A 23,808-nucleotide genomic window follows, 5' to 3' on the forward strand; every position below is an offset into this window, starting at 1 on the left:
TCCTCATTTTTCTTTTAAATTTAAAAATTTCAATTATTAAATGAGAAAAAGGCGGGAAAAATGGGACAGCGAAGGAAATAATTGATTTTTGTGCATTTGAATTTTTTTTCGAAAAAATATCACCGGAAAAATATTTTTCCCGTGCGGGTAAAATGGGCCAGCCCCCAAAAAAAGTAAAAAAATTTCGATTTTTTATAAATAACTCAAATAAAATTTAAATAAAAAAATACTTTTGCATAAAAAAATTTTTTTACCAAATTTTTGGGGTAGTCCATTTTACGTGCCCTTCCCTTGTATTTTTAAATCTTTCTATTTCTGCCTATCTTTAATCGACAAATAAATTTTTAAACAAATACTTGAAATTTATCAAAAAAATATTTACTGAGGCTAAAAAAAATGAAATGAATTTTTTTTTTCAACCCAGAACTAATTAATTAATTTTTTTCACTTCATATTCACCAAGATCTTTTATTTTTCATCATGTTTGGGTTCTATTCAAACATCTTCCGCAATTTTTTCAGCCATTTTCTACCGAGAACAATGAGCGGATTCAAATAAAATAAAAAATCTTCGACAATATTGACTTGATTTTTTTTTCCCCAATTTTTAAATTCTTTTGTTATATTTTTATTTCATCCTATTGTTAATGACTTTTTTATTTTTAGCTAGCGATAACGATAGCGACACTTTTTTCTATATTTAGCTTCGGGTGATTTGATTAATTATCATTCGCGGGCATGTAAATTCAATAGAACGCGTGATGGTTTTGTTAATAGAGATAAAATGTTATTTTTAAATTATTTTGTTTCATGACAATTATAATTTATGTTTAATTATTATTGTTGTCATTATTATTATTATTATATAAATTAATATTAATATGAATTTGTAATTAACACGAAAAACCGCACCCAGATGTGAAAGCTCGTGACATTAAAGGGCAACTGCTACTACTTTATGAAAATCATTTATCAACTTTAATAAACCCGCCTGGGAAAAAAAAAAAAAAAAACTATAATATTGTTCATTACAACATTATAGAGTTGTAAAACCGTCGAGTTAAAAATAAAATAACCGAGTGCTGAGTACACAAATTTACCCTAACAAATATTTATCTTCAATCTTAAATCATTTAACAATCTTGTAAGAACGATTTAATGCTCAATATTTTATTTTTTCCTTTTTTAGTCCTTTCATTTCACTGAATAGAGAAATCGCTTGCTACAGAAATAAAAAATAAAATTTTATAGGTTGATATTGAATTCAACGATTTTATTTTCATCCAACCGGAAAAATATGTTACGTTTAGATTCTGTAATTTTTTCAAGTCGTTACGTTCAAAAAGTATTTTGATTCTTTTGTAAAATATTTTATAAGTTAATTCATATTTTCAATAAAATTTTTCTGGTACTTACAAGAAATTTTTAATTCAAAGAAACGTCTGTTTTTATATTTAAATTAAGAATAACGCAGTGTTCAGACTATTTTGACCCCACCCCCCATCCCTACCCAACATTTTCCCCTACTTTAACTCAACGACCAATTAGAAGTGTTCATTAACCAATCAAATGACCCTTAGGCCTACACGGTAAAAAAGCAGTGTTAAAATAAACTGACATCGGTGTAGTGGTGCTACTTAGCGGTGTTATTCAACCGGTGTTAAAACGGTGTTCATAAGAACCAAATTAACTCTAATTGGAGTATGAGGGTGTGAGTATATGTGTTTTAAGATTTACAAAGCAGAAGAAAATATTAATATTAATATTGCGTTAAAATTACAAAATTATCGTTAATTGAGGTGAAAAAAATTTGATCACCTATCAAATGAGAAATATCACTTTTATTAAGCTGACAAATTTCTTACACTTTTAATCACTTATCAAATTATATATTAAGGAAGGATATTATAATTATTTTTATTATCTCTAAAGGTTTTTATAAGCTACTAATAACTAATTTAAAGACGATACATTAATCATCCCGTACGAAAAAAGGATATATCCGAGATACATCCGGGCGAAATTGAATAAATGTCTCATAAATTCAGATTTGGCTGAATATATACGGGTATATACTTTTTCCGTACGGGATTGATAATTTTATTTTATTTTTCTCACTGAATTACACAGAAAAAAAATCGGTAGCTGCAACCAATTAATTTTCGGTGGCTGCTACTGATTATTTCGGTAGCTGCTCCCGGTTATTTCGGTAGCTGTTACCGAAAATTAATCGGTAGCAACTACTGATTATTTCGGTAGCCGCTACTGAAATAACAGGTAGCGGCTACCGAAAAATAGTCGGTAGCTGCTACCGATAATTTTTTTCAGTATAGTTTGCAAAAAGATGTTAATCACAAAAATCTGGTTCTCATATTTTACACATTAACATAAGCATGTAATAAGGGGCAAATGTTTTTCGGATTTGTCAAAAAATTGGTAAATTCGTCGTGTCATTAATTTTTGAAACAATCAAACTTTTTTTTTGTTGCATTTAAAAAAAGATTCGACTTCTGATACTTGAAACATAAAACCAATTTTTTTTAACTCCGTATAACACCAGGAAAAATACTAACACTGCTACCGATGTTACTTAAATATCGCTTTCGGGGCTAAATTAAACACCGATAACCTTAACACCGGGATAGCGTTGACTTACACGCTTTTTTTTACAGCTCGAAATGAGGGTTCAGAAACTAGAAAGAGTCTTTAAAGTTACTGAGACTCCGTATCTTTTCAGATGAATATTCAAAAATAATTTGGAATACATTACAATGTAAATCAAAGTATTAAAAGCCTAATAATTTATTCATTGAGAAGAAGCTATTAATATATTCAGATTTATATAAATGTATATAGTTAACTACGTACTAAAAAGTATTTTTGCGATGAATTATCAGAATTTGTAAAATGAATATTTAATGAAAAATTAATTAGTCCAATAGCGACTTTGCTATTGAACATTAATGTCAAAAATTTATATGTGACAAATAATTCATTTGATAGTATAATAATACGATACTTGATACAAATATATTATTTACCAATGTCAATTCAATAATTTATTGAGTATGAAATATAATTTATTGTAATGATCAATTTTATTTATATTATTAAATAAACAATTTTATACTCATTAATTATTACCGCGTTAATTTCAGAAATAAATTAGACAGAAAATCAGTAAAATTTAATTATTTTACAAAATATTAAATAAATAATTAGTAAATTTCTTTCAAGTCGCTACTCAACAAATAAAATTTTTTTTTCATTTTTTTGCAAAATTGAGTCGGTCCAAAAAAATAATAAATAAAATAAACTTTCAAAGAAAAAAAATTCTAAGCGCTTTATTTTGCCTGATCCTTTTATATTTCTGTATAAATCTAATGTTTAATTATTAAGCTAAAAAAAAAATTGATATCATCACATCAGTATCACATAATTCCGCACTTGAACAAGTAAAGAGTCACGACAATTTAATTCCCTCTATACTCTGTACTCTTGATCTTATAAATAAATATATATATACATAGAAAAGTGAAGCTATATAATTTATTCACCCTCGCTTAATGTTTCTCACAAGCTACACGAATAATCTTTCCTCTCTTGCTCACTCACTCACTTACTCTTTTATCTCAAACACTTCTCTAGTCTTTGCTTTGGTAGTATCTCGTACTAGAGTCTCACTAGCCATTAGGCTAGAGTCTCTGCTGAAAACAGAAAACATGATCGTTCCTTGCATCGCTGAACAGCTTTCGCCATACAACGCTCCACTGAGCGTAAGGTCGTCTGTTAACTATTAAAAAATTCCGTTGAGACACTAGGGACATTACTTTCCCTTGTCTTTGGAGTATTTTTTTTTGCATCGACTCATCTATGCTATTATTTTTTAATTTCCCGCTAAGAAAATCGATGATTTTCGAAAAAATTCAGAGTTATTGTTTTCACCCCGATTTTCGAAAATAGAAAATCTATCAAATGTCGACGTTTTGAGGTCCTAGGAAGCTATCCTAACTATTTTCAGAACGATGTCCGAATGTCTGTATGTATGTGTCTGTGTATGTATGTATGTAAACTCTTCATATCTTTTTAATGAATTGGCTGATTGAGATGGTTAAGGTGGCAATCGAAAGAATTTGTTGGCCATCAACTTTTCTAAAAATTTCAAATCGATCGATCAAATGGACTCTAAGATATAGAAAAAATATATAAAAAAAAAATTTTTTTCAGTTTTCTTAAAATTTTTCAGACATGGCTCGATCGATTGATTCCAAAATCTAATCAACTCTAGAATTCTGAGAAATAAATGGTGAAAATTTTCGAAGCGACTCATCCGATAAATTCAAAAATCTGATCATCTTTAGAACTCAATAAAACGCGCCGATTGCCACCTTAACTGTCGCAATCGATCAATTCGTTTGAGAGATATCGTTGGAGAAAAAATGGTGAAAAACGATTTTTTTTTTCGAAAACAATAGCATACAAAAGTATTTTCGAGCTCAAAGAGCGGGAAGTTTTGGGGCTGGCTGCAGGGTCGACCGATAGACATATTTTATCTTTTTGTCGTTATATTTACTATTTATTTATTTATTGATCTATCAAAATAATGATTTACTACATTAATAGTAAGGGTTAATTTACAGGGCAAATACCGCTGATTCATCATCATGATTACTGTGGATGTTTGATTGCTTTGTGGATGTTAACGCATCTATTTTCAACCACAAAATCAATAGAGGCGATGAGATTGCATTTAGTTGCAAAGTTTAAATCGTTTATACTAATATTTAGATAAATTTAGAACACTATTTTAAATAACGAAATAACTGATTACTTTATTTTGAAAATTTTGATTGTAATTTTGAACTTTGAAAATTATTTAAATTACCCGAGTCAAAAAACAAATTCTAGTTTTGTCCTCGAAAGCCTCAATTCCTTTGATGTTTTATTTGCCGCATCCAATTCTGACTTAAAAATTTGAAGTAACAGAAAAAATTCAACGATAATATTTTTGTAGAAGAGGGAAAAATCAGCAATTTTTTCTGATGTATTTGAGTAAAATAAATCTTAAGTAGAAAAAAAATAGTTATATAGACATATAATTTAAAAATAAATAAAAATCATAAGATCTGTAAGATATAAGAGCGATTTCCTAGGGGATTATTATATTGCTCATCAGAGGGTAAAACTAAAATTGGAAAAGACGACGATTCGCCAGGGTAACAGTCGACTCGTAATCGACTTGACAGCCTTGAGTGTCTGGTCTTTAATGCTCAGTCTCAATGTGTACTTAGATACTTTGCTGACCGACTTAACTGCTTTATACTACTTGTCGAATTTGTTTCAAAACATTTCGACACAATATATATATATGTATATAAATATATAAGGAAGAATGGGACTACGAGAACTCGGATAAAGTCAAAAGATAAAAATTTACTAGTCAAAAAACCTTCAAAAATTTGAATGTTGTTCTAGTTTGTTTTTTGAGACTTTTTAAAAATGAAAATTTTTTTTAAAGAGTCTAAAGGGTAAAGGTACCGTTTTTAACCACTCGATGTCTAATTTTGGACACGTGAAAAATTGAAATAATTTAATTTGAAAAAGATGCAATAACATAATCAATTGTCTAACCCGAGTCGAAAATCAAATTCGGATTTAAGTCTCAAAGTTCTCAATGAAGTTTTCGCGGATCAATTTAGAATTTTCAGATTGACAACGGTATAGAAAGTTATCCTAAGTTTAGTCCTAAAAGTAGTAGTTACGACCAACTTTACTACTTTGAGGACTAAACTGGAATAACATAATCTGGATTAGAGCCTCATAACACTCAAAACATACAAGAATAATTTCATCCACATTTGAACCTCAAAAGTCTCATTCGACGTAATCTCTCCTTTCCCTTTTCTATCTAAAATTTTTCAAAGTCCAAAGTATAACTTTTCAGTCGTTGAGAATTTTGAGGTCTAGTTATAATTCAAAACCGATAAATTATTCGCATTTAGACCTCATAGTTCTCATTGAGGATTTTTAGTACTAAAGTAGAGTTACTTTCTATGCGGCAAATAAAACATCAAAGGAATTGAGGCATTCGAGAACTAAACTAGAACTTGTTTTTTGACTCGGGAAATTTCTTCAAAAATACTTTTATCACAGTATTACAATACAAGTTTTTTTTAATACTTTTTTCATTATAATTAAAATTAAGTAGTAAATGTCCAAAAATGGAACAGTGGCAACAAATCCTACTTCTACCTTAATTCAAAAAATAATACATTGAATATTTCATCAAATCGGTTTAAATTTTTGGCAAAAATTTTGAAAAAATATATTTTTAAAAATCAACTTCCAAACTTCAAAACTGTTTAATAACTGTAACAGTAATAAATTGCAATTTTGAATCATTTTTTTAAATTGATCCCATTTTGCCCAATTTTCTATTTTGTGTATACAACATATATATTTATATATCAAACAAGACTAGAGGTCATTTTTTTACCACAACAAAAAAGACAATTTTATTTTTGACATCTTGACTTTTTCTCTTATCTTTAAATTTAAGTGAAATCAAAAAAGTCATGAGTTTTTTAGTTTTTAAATACAAAATATATATAAAATACGGTGATTTTAATACAGAACAAAAAAAATTCCGTTAGTGAAAAAGATTGTGAAAGCTTGTTGACGAAACTAAAAGAATGATAGCGAGAGGAGGTAAATAAAAAAAAAATATGTTGAATAAAAAAAAAATAGGATAGAAAAGAAAAGATAGGAAAGATAAAGTACGGCTGTAGCTTGCAGCAAAGTTTTAGTCAAGTACGTTTTAGCATCGATCCGGTCTGAGAAAAAAAGGAGAAATTTTTTAAGTTAAGCGCAGATGAGGGACAAGACCGAGCTAGAACATGATAAAATTCGTTGAGGAGGCTCATGTGGTATGCCGGTTAAGATGCGACACAAAAATGAGGCAAAAAGTATTATTTAAAAAAAAATGGTATTTTCATGAGTAGAGCGGTTACATCAAAGATTATACCTGTAAAACGATAAAATATCCATTTAGTCTTAGTACTCTACTTTGTAATAATAATAATAATCATAATCATTACTATATAATACATTTTTAAGATTCTTTTATGGACTGTGCACTTATATATCATTTTTAATGCACTCAGACTTTGAGTTTTTCAGTCTTTGCACTAAAGTTTAACTGAGATAAATTTTTTTTTAAGATCCTGGATATTTTATTTTTATTACGTTATTTAGGATCGGAAATTTCGATGTTAAAATATTGGAATTTTTTTTTTTTTTATGCTGAAGTGAAGAAATCGATTATTGATAGTTTTTCAGTTTTTGACAGCCAGTGAGTTTTCAATCTAAGAATAAAAATCTCTTATAAAAATATTATTAGTTTTCGAAGACTTGTATCATAAATTTACTTGAAAAAAAAATTCTTATTTTGTCAAAAAATAAAAACTTCTAACGTCAATTTGAAAATTTTTTGTTTTATTTGTATAGAAGTAAAGAGTAAATATTTCCTATTGACCCAGTTTTCAAATTGCAGCTAAAAAATAATAGATTATTTTTAAGAATCTATTCTAAATATACGCAGTTAGAAATTTTGTGTATTTGTATTAAAAAAGTATTTGGTTAAATTTTTTGTGTTGATTTTTAACACAGAAATCTGTTAATTCAACACAAACCATTTGTGTTATTTTACTTTAACAGATTTCTTATGTCAAATGATTAGAAAATCTAGAATGTAACACATTTCTTGTGTTATTCGAAAATTAACACAAAATTTGTGTTGTTTGACTAAACGTTCCAACGCAATTCTTCATTACTATAACCAAACAAAGCATTGTAGCAGCATTGTCTGCAGGGAAATTTGGATTATAATTTATTTACAATTAAATATATACATTTTAAAATTATATTTAGATAACTTTCATATCTTTTTGACCCGGTTCAATTGTTCGCTAAGTTGACATAAGTTCTACTAAGGGTAGATCAGTATACTTGAGTTGGTTAGGTTATGTGCTTATATTTATTAGTTGATTTTAACAGGAAAAATGTGTTAAATTTACACAAACGTTCTGTTAAATGTACACAAATTTTCTGTCAAAAGAACAGATTTTATGAGTTCAATTTTATTTAACATAAAATTTGTGTTAAAGATCAACACAAACGCAATGTGTTGAATTAACACAAAAATTTGTGTAGACCGTTCGCAACAGACGATTTATGTTGAATTTAACACAAAATTTCTAACTGTGTAGTCTATACACGGAAAGAAAATTATGGAAAATGTTCCCATAATTTTGTGAAATTTTTTCCTATACCATCATAGGAATTACGACCATAAATTATGGGAACAGTTCCTATAATTATAGGAATGTTTCCCATAAATTATAGGAATGTTTCCCATAAATTATAGGAACCATTCCCATACCATTATAGGAATGGTTCCTATAATAGTATGAGAACTATTCCTATAATATTATAGGAATGGTTCCCATAATGGTAAAGGAATAGTTCCTATACCATTATGGGAATAGTTCTCATAATAGTATGGGAACAGTTCCCATACCATTATGGGAATGGTTCCCATAATGATATTGGAATTGTTCCGATAATATTATGGAATTGGTTCCCATATTGGTATAGGAACTATTCTCATACCATTATGGGAATGGTTCCCATAATGGCATAGGAATTGTACCCATACTATTACAAAGATGGTTCCCATAATATATGGGAACCATCCTTATAGTAGTATGGGTACAATTCTCATATCATTATGGGAACTATTCCCATAATGCATAACAAAACTTCCCATAATTTTCTTTCAGTGTAGACTAAAAGCTGAAATTTAGTAACCTTTCAATTTTTGATATTTATCTTAAAAAAATTTCCCAGTCCATTATCGTAACTGACCTTCAATTAGTTTTTTTTTCTCCACAAATTAAATACTTCTCCACTTTAATAAATGATATCGAAACCCATTTCGGAGTTTCCACTTAAAATTATCATAACTAAACCCAGTAAAAGAAACCGCATAAAGATCCTCAATATCTGATTCCACAATTTAAACTACTGGGTCAAATACTCCTACAAAATGTAAGCTTTAAAAATGAATCTCTTATCATCTCAGTAGAATGATTGTAACCCAATTTACATCTTGAATATTTTTGAATGCACTTACGGCTAAAAATAGTGGGAAAATAACAGAGTTATCGATTATGAATATATACAGGACTCGGCAGCAAAATGAACCGTCAAAAGTAATAAAACAAATCCACAAATCAGCCAACAATCTCATTTACACTCACTACTAACCAGCAATATCGAATACTTCAAAGTACATTACATTTATATCCTTGTCAGCGATCAAATTTCCGATTTGAACCTTCTGGTATTTATCACCAAAACTCGACATGCAATCGATTAAATAAAGTTGGACAAGCAAAGCAACACTACGAATATGAGATCTAAAAGCCAGTACAATGTTGCAATTGCATATAACGCGAGATATAATATCCCAAGGCGAATTTAAGTTCTATTCACAGTACAATATATTACAACATAACACACAAATAGCTGTGAGAAGGTGAATAGAAGTTTTACGTGATACCAAGATTTATCGTTATCCACTACCATCCGCTTTATAAATAATACATACATATATACATGGACTTATTTCAGTTGGATTGCAGACTTAATGCCACATGCGGCACTTCCATACCCATATATACGTACATCAAACTTCCGTAAGTTTCATCTCTTACTTCTTTCTACTATACAACTTACACCGTTCACACAACACCCAATTTATCTATCTATATATATATATATATATATATATACTTCCACACCCTGTCACTCTCGATTACACTCGGCGCAGTCGTTTTCTCATGCCCTCAGGATATTCTGATACACCCTTAATGTTTATCCCGTCTGACTTGAATTTATTGCTGGTTAACTTTTGAATTTTTTTTTTATATTTACTTTTTTGGGATACAATGTATCCGGTGTGTCATAAATATTTACTTATATTTTAAATGTAAATTTGAGTTATTAGTAATTTTTAAAAAAGTTTATCTACAAGATACACGATTTAATAAATTTTGTATAGGATTTTTTTTAAGATAATGTTACACTAGAAAATTTGCGGAGTGAACGCGGATTAAATCTGGAGTGAATACGGAGCGGATGACTGCGGATTTATTTAATCGGAGTGAAATTAACTCCGAAGAAAAGTTTGTTTTAATATTAAAACTCCGGATTGGAGTGAATGTGGACTTAAATAAAATCTGGATCACTCCGAAATCACTGCTGAAAAAAAATCACTATTTACTCAGTATACGTGATTTTTTCTAAGACCGGAACTCTGTGGCGGAGTGAATTCAGATTGAAATAAAATCCATAATCACTCCGAATTCACTCCCGATTTCTGGCAGTGTATTAGGAATTTTTCATTTAAGAATTGTAACCATTTTTAATACCGAAAGAAAAACTTCTTTTTAAGGATACCCAGGTGAAAAAAATAATTTGATTTTGGCGCGATTTTTAAAATTGAAACTAAAGGAAATCTAGCAAGACAAAAATAAGTAAAATTTAAGTTCTTTGTTAAATAAACGAAAACACATTTTAAGAAATGAAAACACATTTGGTTTTGTTTGCTTTTGATTAAATTGTCTTACTTAGTACCGGCTTAGGCCGACCAAGTCAAATTAAAGTCACGTCTTGGATTTAATTTAGTTTACTTAAATTTTTGAGTTAAAAAAGTCATTTTGAAGTTAAAAAAATTATAGCAGTCAAAATCAAGTCAAAAAAGTCAAAATATAAGTCAAGTTATCTATTATATATTATTAAGAGAATAAGGAAAATTTTGTTCCCGCCATATCTATATGATAGAATTAGTTAATGTTATTGAAATTGGTATCATTAGATAGGTCTTGATTTGAATTTGTGTCTTTTCATAGTTTAAACTCTTTTTAATTGCCAAGTATTGAGATAAATAGATTTATCTATATCATTCGAACTACATTTAAATTACGCGGGAAAAAAGATGATCGTATTTATTTTCTTTAAATAAATTAATACTTTAATTATTCTGTCACTAAATATGACTGAATGTCACTAAATATATACCTATATTATTTGTATCGCGTTACTTATTCCAAAATGACAGATTTTTATACTCCCTTTTGGTTTTAGGAAGCTTCTCAAAGCCAAAGAAGTGTGGATAGAAAAAAAATGGATTCATTGACACAAAAAATCTTTACTCGCCTAAAGAAAATTTTTACTTACCCCAATAAATTTTTTGCATTGTGAATTGAAAACAAAAATTTATTTAGAACTAGAAAAAATTACTCGGTGCAAGGAATTATTTCTTGACCAAAAAAAATCTTTTCTCGCCCCGAGACAATTTTTGTATTTAATTGATAATGCATAAAATTTCTTGGTGCAAATTAAAATTTTTTGTGGCAAGATATCCTTTTTTTCTGCGTATTTTATAAATTTAGTAGTGATATTTGGGCAGTCATGTAGTGACTGCAGGTTGCTCGTTTTTTTTTATCCGAGTATTGACTTTTTTTAATTATTATTTTTAAATTTCTACTCTAATCAATTAGCGCAATACTTTCATTAGTAAAAATGATTTTTAAACTAAATCGTCTATAAAAAAAAAAAAAGAAAAACAATATTAATTTTTTTTCAATAGTTGAGTGTCTTGTAGAAGCCTGTACTTAAATTGTTAAAGTTATCCCATAATAGGATTTAATATTTAAACCCGACTCTATAGGGAAATAAACTGCATAACTTGCATAAATATAATTTTGTTTTTATGATAATATGTGTGTATACGTGTATGAAATAGAGAAGATAAAGAGGATACTTTAACCTCTTTATTATTGTTGTTGTTTTTAATTTCTATGACTTTCTCTCTCGCTCAACTTGCATTCACTCTACTCGTGTTTGCTCTTTACTCTTCACTCGGCATTAACATTTATTATTTTTTTTTTTTTTATAACTTTTATTTAACGACTTAAAACTTTTTTTCTTCCCAAACAAACTAGATTAACTTTACTGTTTTACACACGACAAAACTAGTGATAATTTACGCGACATAAATTCACCATTTAACTAAAACATTTATGGCGATAAATATTCTTTTATCATTAATTGTTTTTTCCGTTTTTTTTCTTTTTTTCCCATAAATTGGGAGCAGTAAGAGAAGTAAAAAATTTATTATTGTCACTAATCACTTACAGTTGTATAAAATTAATATCATTGAAAGTACTAAAGATAAAAGCTGTTGCAGTTTATTTATATCCGAGTATATATAAACTGAAATAATAAATAAAATTGATGTTTTGTTATGTAAGATGAAATCCCAGCGGCATAGAGTTTCATTAAATGTTTAATTTACGTTTGAAGCCTAGTTAAAGAGCAGTTATTGTTCTTGTGTAATTTAAGACCAGGCAAAATTAAATCTATGGATTTAATTAAAATTAATTATTACTATTATTTGGTTGTACAGAAGCACTTTAAGTGTCAACAATAAAAAATTTTAATTAGTCAATTTATTTATAGAAAATAATTAATTAATATATCTATGATTTCTTCAATACTTTCAATATAAATTACTATTGTTATTTTTAGTCCATAGTTTTCATTCATGAGCTTTACAAGTAAACGGGGCAAGTTGACCATCCTGAGTAGTGGAACGACTCAAAAATTTGACCAAATTTTTTAAATTAATAAAAAAAATTTATTCTTCCCTAAAACACTTTAGGAAGCTCTTGAAATTTTATTGCTCAGGTAAAAATCAATTAATAATTTTGTGTGCTGATATTCTGTTTTTTTTAAACTTCCCGCTATGAAAATTGAAAATTTGAAAAAAAAAAGGGAAGTTATTGGTTTCGGTCCGATTTTCGAAAATCGAGTTTTCATCAGAAGTCGACATTTTGAGGTCCTACAAGGTAAGAAATATTTTGCGGATATCACTATGCCAGTATGGGCTCGAACGCCATACTGTATGGTATCGAAGATTTTTATAGGTTATAAAATTTTATGCATAGATGATTCAACCATTGCGGGAATAGTAACATTGGCAATAGTTGTCGCGGACGTCGCAATGTCAGTATGGCCGTCAGGCCCATACTGCGTTACCGTATCCACAATGCTTCTGGCCGATAAACCTAGTCTAACGACATCGATATAGTTTTGTTGGTAATACGATAGTATACATTGGTTGACACGCCAGAAATTATGGCGGAAAAAACTAGTAGCATTGTGCCCTCGGCATTGTAGTACGGGTCTCAGGGCCATGCTGTTTCGCCATGCCTGCTATGCATACGTGTGGCAATACAATAGCTCCAGTACTATATAGTATAGTAAGTAACGCCATACTTCTGGGACTCGTTACAATACTGTCTTGGAATACTTCACGTACTATTTTAATATCTGTCTTGAGACCATACCAGCATGGTGTTGAACGCCATGCATTTCTTACCGTTTAGGAAGCTATTTTGACTACTTTCGGATGGACGTCCATGTGTATGTGTGTGTATGTGAACTTTTTTTGTCCGACGATATTTTTGGAATGAATCAACCGATTTGAAAATTCTTGGTGGCAATCAGAAAGGCTCACCAAGACTTAAAATTTATTAGATTTCGGAGTCGATCGGTCATGTAATTTACAAGTTATACCAAAAACATAAATTAAAAAGTTTGTTTTTTTAAGTTTTTTGCGTATAACTCATCAACCACTTGCCCGATTCGCCTAAAATGTACTCAGTTTTAAGTCTTGGTGAGCTTTTTCGATTGCCACCAAGAACGCTTGAATCGGTTCATTCGTTCCAAAGATATCGACGGACAAAAATTATTTTTTATCAGTGAAATGTGTGATTTGTCGGTTTAATAGTTTTTTGAGCTCGGAGAGCTCAGAAATTTACAAGTAATCATGTTTTTGAGCTCCCTGAGCGGGAAGTTTTAGGGTTGACCCGCAGGGTCAGGCGGTTTTCAGATTTTTTTTTTTAAATTGAAAAATGAGAAAAGAAGTCAAGAACAGCAAAAAACTTTTTGTATCTAACTTCAATAATTATAAAATAAAATGAGGTAACTTAAACTTTTTTAATTATAAATTTCAAAACAAAATAAGCAATATTACGATGACGCCCACGTTTATAAATATCAATATTTAACGATTTAATAATAATTAATAAAATAAATAATTAACAATTTTTATCATGATTGTTGATTTCTTAAAAATCAATGTCATTATTAAACATAAAATTTAATTTAAAATTTATTTTTTAATTAAATCTGTAATTATAACTTTGGCAGTGACGTAATGAGTTACTTATTAATTAATAAATTATTTATAAAATAGTTGATACTTTTACTATTTAAAAATTTCGTATACGGCTTAATATTATCACGTGCAGAAAAATTTTTATCGATTTTTATTATAGATATTTCTTGTCAAATTAATAATCAAAAGCTTCGGAGGCTTAAAAATAATTGCCCGTTAAAAATAATTGGAAAAGAGTTAAGACAAGGAAAAAAAAAACTTATCTTTCTAATGAACAAAATTTTGATATTTTAATTAAATTTATCACATAGATACGTTGGTTTAATTTTCCTTACGCTCTTAATAATATAAATTAAACTGTAATGTAACAGTTATTTTATTTTCAATGCGTTGGTATTAAACCTCTCAATTAAAACAATTTAATCACGAATAACTAACATTAATTTTCACAAAGTGCCTAATCTGCGTTATCTCTTAATTATTACCTATGCTATCTATTATTGATTAATAAATTAAATGCCAAATAAATAAGATATTAATTAAAATAATTATCATGTCAAATGTACAACGCAACCATAACAATTATTATTGTCATCTATTTATAATATATATATGAATAAATATATTTACATATGTTGCTCTTCACAACTCAGTAATCAATTAACGAAACCCATTCTCTCGTTTACTGAAATTATATATAATATGACCAAACTGTGTCGCACGTTTATTTTTGTAACGCTAACGATCGCAATTCAACATTTTCTATGTAAATTAAACTGACATTTCAGTGGATTTTAACTATCAATCACCTGCTATTATAAATTTTATTTCATTTTTCAAAAGTAAAATTTATTCGTGTAAAACAAGGCTCTTCATGGAGAGAAAAGAATAGTAATTATTACCATTCTACATCGTAACCAGACTCAGTTTTTGTAAAATGGTAAATAATGATATGTAGAATAGGATTCATTGCTATTTTTCTGGTAATGATTACTGTGTTATATTGAAACAAGTAAAATGGTAAAAATTGCTATCTAGCATGAGAATCAGGACTATGTAGAATGCTACTTAGTCCCATGCTTGAATAGCTGTCATTACAGTTTAATAAATATATAAGACAATTTTTATTTTATTATATTTTCAAAATTAATATAAAATATAACCGCGAAAAAAGAAAAAGATTAAAAATAACATCAGTAATTATTGTAACATAATAGATTTTTTTTTATGTTCAATATAATTCAAATTTTGGTCGGAGGTAAATAGAGTTCGGACACGAATCTACCAAATAATTACTGTTGGTTACTTAAAAAAAATTAAGTTGAACATTAAATAAAAATTAAACATTCGAAAGATGATCAGAATTTTCTCACACTTGTTTCAAGTCTTTTTAGCAGATGTTGTTTTTCATGACACAAATTTCTAATTGTTCTGTCAAGATTCTGGAGCCCCAAGTAGCTCAGAGACAACTTTAAGATGTTTTTTAAAAGGATAAGACAATTTTTTTTATATAAATAAGACACACAGATGTTGGTAGAGTCATAGAAAATTTGTCTTCTTTTCTTTTTCGTAAAAAAGTCGTTTTAATTAAACAGTAAGTAGTTTAGATGACTTACATGGAGAGAAAAAAATTGTAATGGTTACCATTCTACATAGTAACCAAACTCAGTTTTTGTAAAATGGTAAATAATGATATGGAGAATAGGATTCATTGCTATTTTTCTGGTAATGATTACTATGTTACATTGAAACAAGTAAAATGGTAAAAATCGCTATCTAGCATGGGAATCAGGGCTATGTAAAATGCTACTCAGTCCCGTACTTGAATAGCTGTCATTACAGTTTAATAAATATATATAAAACAACGAAGTAAACAAACCAAGTAAATAAAAAGTTTTTTACTAAATATTCGAATTTTTAAAATTATTCTTTATCTTTTATCAAAAAATGATATTTCATTATGAACAATATTTTAATTATTTCAATAGATTAATTCAATTTCTACATATATTTAAAGTAACTCAAATTATTTATTTTGCCACGACCTTATTTACTAAATATAAAATAAATGAAAGATCGTAAATGTTGCTAGGTAACATTGTAGTCATGTCCATTTGCATAGTTCTCTCGTCAATGTAGAATGGTAATCATTCCTATGATAGCATAGCCAACGTTGCCATGTAGAATGGGGGGATTACTCTGCCCCGTGACTCTCGACGCTAAAAAATCCTCGTTACTATGTAACATAGTAACGGTTACCATTCTACATAGGAATTAGAACTATTCTTTTCTCTCTGTGTTAATCTTCCAAAATTGAGATAATTCTGAACTTTGAGTTGAACGTTTTTTGAATTTTAAAATAATTAAAAGTGTAAAAAATTCTTAACTAATGTAGACTTTTCTTGCAAGTATCTATTTTTTTTGAAATTTTTTAAGCAAAAATGATTTGAATTGACAATTTTGTGAGTTCATAAAAAGTTCAGGATTAGTTTGAATTATTCATTTTTTAGACTATTTTTGAACTAGTATTCAAAGTGAAAAAAAACTGACCAGTCAAAAAGTTCTACTAATAATAAAAAAATGTTCGTATTTTCAAATTATTTTTAGTTACTTTTGCCTCATACCTGAATAATTCAAGTAAGAGTCGTAAATGTTCATAATTTCTTCTTCAAATCCAAAAAATTGTCAAATCAAATTATTTTTGCTCAAAAAATAGAAAAAAAAATACGCGCAGGAAAATCCTACACCAGTTAAAAATTGTTCACTTTATAATTTTTTCAAAGTTCAAAATTATCTCAATTTCGGAAGTTCGCTGTCATAAACGTTTTTTGAAAATTTTTAAAACGAATTTTTTTTACACGTGGCGCTAAAATTAAGCGTTAATCATTTTTTCCATCAGTATTTAATTCTTTTGTTCAAAAGATAATAAATTATTCAATATCTGCCCTCGGTAGCATCATATTTCGAAATGCTGTAGATTTTATTTCAATCCGCATCAACTTAAATCTGGAATTTTAATATTAAAATAAAATCCTCTGCGGAGTGAACTTTACTCCGAAAGAATTTAAATAAATAAATTAAAAATCATCTGTTCCGTTTTCACTCCGGATTTAATCCGCGTTCACTCCCCAAATTTTTAGTGTATTGTTAAATTAAAAAAAAATTTTAATAATTGGATTTCTAATTGAATTACAGCAAATTTTTTTTTACTCGTGTCTGAGATGCAAGTCGTACATGGATGTTATTTTTAGGTTTTTACATACTTCTTTAGCATGTTAAAATCTTATTACGCTCAAAAATAACATTTGCTTGTATTGTATTGGTGTACAGAATAACAATATATAGTAACTCTGAACTCACTACATAAAACATGATCGGAACAATAACAATTTGTTGATGCATTTTATATTTTGTCGTGGGTAGAAAGGAGTAGAGAATAAAGTAAAAAAAAAAAATAATGTTTGATTTTTATGTCAGGTCAAACGCAAAGACCTTAGCTATTTCTCAATAATAAATAAAAAAAAAAACTAAGTCATTTTCTCTTTTCTCTTTTCTCTTTTCTTTTTTATCTGGGATTCCAGTGCTTCGGTGAATGTCGAAAGAAGATAGAAAAATTTCCCTCCGGATTGTTATACGTTCCATCACCATTCCCATCACCGGTCCCTTTTTCTCACTTTCTTTACTTTTTTTAGACTATTACTTCAATTCTTTTTTATATTGGGTTAAAAAATAAAAATATAAAAATACGAGCATAAAAACAAATCGGCTTTAGAGCTTTTGTTGTAAACCAGTATTGTTTTAATTTTAAATGCCCTTTGACCAGAAAATTTATTGTTTAAATATTTAAATATACCCAATGGCGGGTAATTTAAATTTTAAATTTTTACGTCAAATAAAATATAGATTTTTAAATAAAATTTTAATTAGACACTACGAAGTCTTAAAATGGTATTTTAATTCAGTTGGGCATTCAAATAAATCAACTTCCGGTATTCAACTATCGTTTGTTATTTATTTTAAATTATAAACAAGTTTTGTTTAATTAATTAAAATAAATAGATTTTTAAATCGATATCTATATAATAAAATTTTATATTTTTTAAAATTTTTTTAAATTCGGATATTTTTAATTCACTTCGAATGCTAATGAAATATTATCAATGAGTTATTAAAATTATTAATTAATTAAATAATCACGTGAATTTAACTGCTTACTATTTATTTATAAAAAAGTTAAATATAAATATAATTTAAGTAAATGCAGTTCAGTGCAGACAAACTTTTTTGTAAATATATATGAAGCTCGTCAATATTTGAACGTAGTCAATATTTTATTCAAATACCTTCCGTTATGTAATTCCTACTTATTCAATTTATGTATAACATTTTTTTTTAAATTATGCGCCAGCTAAAAATATCGCGGAAGTGAAATTAAAAAATTTCTTTATCTATAGGAAGGGGAGTCGGCAAAATGGGGTACGGAAGGGAGTACTAAGTTTTCAAAGACTTAAACACGTTAAATTTTTTTTATGATATTCAAAGTAAACCCCGATTAAACAACTGAATTCGACCGAATTAAAAATTTTAATTCTGTTATATTCTGTCGAATGCTGCAAAATAGAATTCAACTGAATTGAAAATTTGAATTTGAATTAAACAGAATAAAACCGATTTAAAAATTTCAAATTCGTTTTAATTCGGATTCAGAACCAGAAATTGGAGAATTATTTTCGAATTAATCAGATTTAAACCGAATAGAATTATTCAAATTCGTTTTAATTTGGACAAATTCTGGTTTTTTTGCCGAATTAGACAGAATTCATTTTTAAATTAGGTACCGAATTAACAGAATTTATCTGAATTAAATAGAATTAAAAATTTAATTCTGTTTAATTCGATCGAATTCTGTTGTTTAATCAGGGAATAGAAAAAATTTTATTTTTGTGGGTAAAATGGGTACCTTCTAAAAAAGGTGAAAAAAACATTCTGGATATTAAATTAAATTTTGTTGTAAGTAATTTGCATAAAGAAAAATTATATTTTACATAATTATCCCGCATGAAAATACCATATATGATAAATATATATGGGAAAATATATAATCAATATGGGACCATATAAGTGACAAAAAACGATATATATTTTCTTATATATAATATAGTAAGTTTTAATATAATTAATTATATACGTAAGTTTATAAGTTAATTCATGTATTATATATATTTATAATTATATATGTAAACTTATAAGTTAGCACATATATGTATTACATATATTGATAATTATATATGTAAATTTGTAAGCTAGCACACAATTCTGAACACAATGTTTGAATCTTGTAACAGAGAGAGGAAGACAGAAAAGAATAGATTTTATTTATTCTCACATATATGGGGAGACTTATATGGTTCTATATATCAAAAAATATACAAAAATTTATAAAGTTAAACACATGGTACATATATCGTGCCATATAATGATGAATTATATATGTTTTCTTATTTGATTCCATATCTAAATAACATTTATTTTTAAATATATTAAAACTATATGTTTTCAAATATATAAATAATATATTGAAGTTATACGGAAATATATGAAATCATATAAGAGAAAACATATATAGAAATATAATAAAATCGGCCAAAATCAATATATAGTTCTATATAAGATTTCATGTATTGTCACATATATATTTATATCTGTAACATATATTTTTTTCATGCTCGATTAGATGCGTAGGAAGAAAAAAAAATTCAAAATAATGCTCAATTACATTTACAAAAGTGATTGATATCCCCCCCCCCCCGTCCCCTAAATTTATAAAGAAACATTTAAATAAATTTATCATTAAATACTACACCTCAAAAATACTTTGACATAACACGTGCACATTTAAATATTGACTCCGACTCGCAATAAAAAAAAATACTTCATTGATCTAAAAGATAATTTATAAAAAGTTGGGTAAAAGTAAAAAAAAAGTGAGTTGGTAAAGGGATTGTTTGACGAAAGTTCAATATATAAGGCAACGGAAATTGCCCGCGGCCATTTCCTGTCTAACAAGAATAATGAATCTATCGAAATCAAATAGTGTGTATACCGTAGTATCGACGTGCGATTATTACAGCTAAAATGATGCCGAGTAAATTCCATGAGAGCCGACTAACCAGCGAACCAACGGTCAAACGAATGTACGAACAGCGTAACGAGCTACGTCAAATTGACATTAAATCTCTTGAGGAAACAATAATAACTTTGCTACGAGGAAATAACGCGAATACCACAAAATAGTAATAGTAATGCACAACAATAGATATACCACCGATATATTCCACAATATTCTATATCTGGTGTTTATATATACATGTGTGATATATGTCATATCGCATATTATCAGCGTGATTCTCTGACACCTACACATCGGATGTCACGCTTTGAAAATTATCTAAACAACTCAACCATTTGATTGGAAATAAAAAAAAATACAATAAAGATCAAATACTCATATATTTTTTTTTTAATTATCGATGCATACAAATTTAAATCCCGTATATTTTTGTCACAATAACTCTGTTCAAGTGATGCGACTGATAAAGTACTGTATTGTTTTATTATTCTTTTTATAGAATTTAAAAATAAAAACTTTTTTTTTTCACCCAGAGAAAAAAAAATTTTTTACTACAAAATCATAAATATTTCTTTATCTTTTTCTTTTAAATAAAAAAAAATCACTTAAGTATTTTTTAGCGATTATTGTAAAGTTTAATATTTATCAAGATATTAAATTTATTATCTCAAATGGCGAATCAGCATGAGAATGTCATATTTATGCGGTCTATTCACAGTGAAAAATAAAAAATATTTATTTTTTCTCTCTATCAAGAATATGTTAATATAAATATATATATTATCAATAATAAATCACAATTATTAACTGGGTAATAAAATATATTAGCTTGAAAAAAAAAATATTTTTGTCCCTATTAAATAAAAGATAAAAAATACCTCAGATAAAAAATAAATGGTGACAAGCTCAATATTTATAAAGTAAAAAGACGATAGTACGTGTAATAAATTGTTCATTTGAATTTATCAATTTTAAAACTAAAAGTAAAAAAAAACATAAATTTACGAAAAATTTATTAGCAATTCGAGTGATTCCACTTGTTTATTTATTTATTTATTTATTGCAGTCAATAACAAAACTATAAAAAATGTAATATGTGGATTTATTATCAGATGTACTTCTAAGCTGTATATATTGTTATAATTAATTAATCGCCGCGGTGAGTTACGCATTCGTTGTACAATAATTTTAATCGCCCGTCAGACCACTTCTGATTGTATTTACGATTTTACTATTATCGGCCATCGTCATTCTAACACTACTCTACTCTGTCAAGTTATTTATTGTAAATAACAATCACTTTAATTATTAAATAAAACCAAAAACCTCATCCGTGGAAAAAAAATTCGTTCCAAAAAGATTCAAAAAAAGTTCCGCATGTGAAACTTCTAAACATGAAACAGATTAGAACTTCGAATGGAACTTTTTTGGAACGTTAGTAATTTTGATGGTAAAAAAAAAGTTTTTATGAGCAAATTTAGCACCACTTTGGACTTTTTCATGGACTAAAAAAGACATTCCAAAGCGTTCAAAAATCACTACTTTTGAATTTTTTGTAGACTAAAGACGTTCTGGAAACATGCCAAAATAGATCAAAAATCACTACTTTGAATTTTTTATAGAACTAAAAAAAAATTCAAAAAAGGTCCAAGAACATCGTTTTTTTACTCTAAATTTTCTCATAAAAACTTTTTTTTTACCATCAAAATTATTAACATTCCAAAAAAGTTCCATCTGAAATTCTAATCTGTCTCATTTTTAAAAGTTCCACATGGCGGAGCTTTTTTTGAATCTTTTTGGAACGAATTTTTTTTACACGGGCAGTGGTATAGTTAAAGTGTCAAAAGACATTTTCATAATTGACCCGAATTTTTATGACATGAAAGTCTATTGGAATAAATCGCGATAATTCAATAATAATAATAATAATATTAAAGGGAATATTAAGCAAAAAATCTAAATAGAATTTAGTAATCACTGATTAATTTGATCTAATCATAAACATTTGCACACGTATCATAGTCCCACTTATTACAACTTTGGTACCAAGTCTACGTGCATTCATTACTTCTTTTTCGGCATCTTTATTTACTAATTACATGCGAAATTTTTTTCTACTTAAATTAGATATAAAAAATTGTATGTCTTGTATCTACTTTTTCAAGGGGGAGGTTCGTCCCGCCCGGGAAAAAATTATTCTATGGTAACTAGGAATTTTTTTTATTGCTTCAAATGTAAGTCAAAAAAAATATCTACCGTATTTTAAATCATGAAAACCGATTATTTCCTCAGTGGTTCCGTTTCGCTTGCCCTTCTCCTATTATTAATGCAACAGATCTTTTAATTTTAAATCCTCTTTTCATTTACTATATATAAAGTTTTGTTATTACAGTAGGAATTAGAAATGTCTCAGTAAACGTGGAATAAATAAAAATTACTAAACTGTAAACTAAAATCCTCAAAAAAGACCCTCACTATTTTTCAGGTCTTTCATTTCCGAAATTAGAATTTTTATTCCCGGTCTTTAACCTATAATTTATTAATTAAAATTTTTTATTACCCAATTTAATGAAAAAAAGTTTTCAAGTAAATAAACCGCAGTATAAATATTTTTTTTTCCATATCAAAATATTTACTCGGACAAATTTATGCAATCTCTGAATCTAGAGCCTAAAATTTTATTACAAAGCACTTAATATAAATATTACTTATCGAATCTCATATCAATCTCACAATTTAATAAAATTTCACCAGAACATTAATAATAATTGTTTGAAAAAAAAAAAAAAAATTTTAAATCAGAGGGTTAATCAATTTTATTCAACTGTCGAGGACCTGTGGGGTAGATTTCAATTTATAGATTAACGAAATAAAAGAAAAATTATTCCTTTCTCTCAATCCCTTGTACGATCCACTTATACTTGTACTTTACACTCCTGTATACAGGGAGAAAAAATAATACAGGAGCAGCGAAGGTAAATGATGAGGAAAAGCAGCCTCACTATTCTCTACCTATCCCCAGTTATAGGCTGCATTACTCACTTATAAAAAATACGAACTTTGAAACTTAAAAAAAAAAGTTTAAATAAAATTTCAAAAAAATATAAAGTTATATATATATGTAAAAGTTATATCCAGCGTACAAGTGGTCAGAACTCTACGTGGTCAGACGATAATTCTTGGCTGATCAATTAAAACATGATTACCACAAAAGCCAGCATATAATTGTACCATCACGCTTTAATGCTTAACCCAAATACCGTTAAATGCAATTATACTGTATAAATTTTTCACATATTTTTTCCTTCCATTTTTATTTAAAAAAAAAAATAAAAAGTAACTACTAATTTTTTTTTCACTTAAAAAAAAAA

The 23,808-nt window shown here is 27.7% G+C and overlaps 1 protein-coding gene across 6 annotated transcripts in view; it reads right to left on the bottom strand.

The window, feature by feature from the left end:
- The window catches only part of LOC130672172 (tachykinin-like peptides receptor 99D), a 267,298-nt gene that overhangs the window by 101,684 nt on the left and 141,806 nt on the right, over positions 1-23,808 (bottom strand). The gene's annotated exons all lie outside the window — the stretch shown is intronic.

This window comes from Microplitis mediator, chromosome 7 (genome assembly GCF_029852145.1).
Source record: "Microplitis mediator isolate UGA2020A chromosome 7, iyMicMedi2.1, whole genome shotgun sequence".
Classification (NCBI taxonomy): domain Eukaryota; kingdom Metazoa; phylum Arthropoda; class Insecta; order Hymenoptera; family Braconidae; genus Microplitis; species Microplitis mediator.